At 42.8% G+C, this 1,502-nt stretch overlaps 1 protein-coding gene across 1 annotated transcript in view; it reads left to right on the top strand.

Annotated features, from left to right (window-relative positions):
- Positions 1-1,502, top strand: part of DSP (desmoplakin) — a 34,302-nt gene that overhangs the window by 21,677 nt on the left and 11,123 nt on the right. The gene's annotated exons all lie outside the window — the stretch shown is intronic.

Raw genomic sequence — 1,502 nt, forward strand, 5'->3', positions numbered from 1 at the left:
GAACTCCTGACCTTGTGATCCGCCCACCTTGGCCTCCTAAAGTATTGGGATTACAGGTGTGAGCCACTGCGCCTGGCCAGTTTTATGTCATTTTCTAACAGAAGCAATTGATGAGCGATGCTTTCCAGATTAGGCAGGCAGCCCTCATGGTTGCAAACAAACTAAAAGTTGTTTGATTGCTTACTGCAGGTTTGCTCTGGGATTTGCTCTGGCTCCTTTCCTCTTATCCCTTGTTCCCCTGCATTCTTTACCTTGTTCCCAGGAGACTGAGCTGCAGGGCCCAGCTGATAAGGGAACTGTTGCCCCAGTAGCCAGTCAGGAGGCAGGCACTCCTGAGCCTTTGTTTTGTTTCCCCAATTTGTGTTTGCCGATGGACAGGTCAGATACTATACACCTGGCTGGTAATGAGAGGCGTGAGCTGGAGCCTGGTCACGTTGCTCATGTCCCACTGCATGCACCTGGCTGTCTGTGGTTTAAAGCCGAGACAGCTGTGGGAGAGAAGGGTCAAAGTCCTGGGTAACCTTCTGTTGTCTGATTCTGAAATGGCTCCCTTTTCTGAAGCCTTGCCAAGTGTATTAGAACATGGATGTGGCTTAGAACAATGTGTTTTATGTTCTTACTGCAATCCCAGATTGGAATGTTTGCCCTTGGCATGTCCAAGAGATGACACAGGTGATTTGGAAATTTATATGTACTCATGCAAAAGAAGGGTGAGATAATGGACTTGCCCCAGTGTGAAACTGGTGGAACAATGTGTGTGATTCTTATTGTGAAACATTCTTAAATTTGAGGCTCAAATAATAAATTTAGTCAGATTTAATTTTTTTAAAAAAGTAACTTAAGCCCACAATCCTAATATTGCCAATACTTATGGAAATTGAATCTTTGAGTAGATATAGTAACTTCCCTTTGAAATGGGCCATAGGGAGTTTTGCATCCTGAAAGGGAATGGTATATGCTGGATTTTAAAAAGTCAATAATTACATCCATCAAGACAACATAAAGAAATAAACAATGAAAGATACTTTTAGGTCAGCTATTTAGTTTGGGGAACAGTGTATAATTGCATTTACTCAGTGATTTTTGATGCACATTTAAGAATGATGAAATGAGTATTTTATAGCGTACATATATATGCACACATATATTCTGTGCACATGCTTGCTTGCCTGTGCACAGGTAGATATGTTTTTCTTCAGAAGACGTGATCTTGGTTTTAAGGTTCCCATTTCCAAATTTCCTCCTCTGCCCATCTAGAGCTGGGGTCAAACAAGTTGAGGGAAGTATTTGGCAACCCTGCATTAAGCCATTTGGGAACCTTAAATCTTTAAAAAATATTCTGGCTTCAAAAATACTTCATATTTACAGGCCGGGCGCGGTGGCTCACGCCTGTGATCCCAGCACTCTGGAAGGCCGAGGTGGGCGGATCAGGAGATCGAGACCATCCTGGCTAACACAGTGAAACCCCGTGTCTACTAAAAATACAAAAAAATTAGCTGGGC

This window comes from Colobus angolensis, unplaced genomic scaffold (assembly GCF_000951035.1).
Source record: "Colobus angolensis palliatus isolate OR3802 unplaced genomic scaffold, Cang.pa_1.0 Scaffold6, whole genome shotgun sequence".
Taxonomy (NCBI): Eukaryota; Metazoa; Chordata; class Mammalia; order Primates; family Cercopithecidae; genus Colobus; species Colobus angolensis.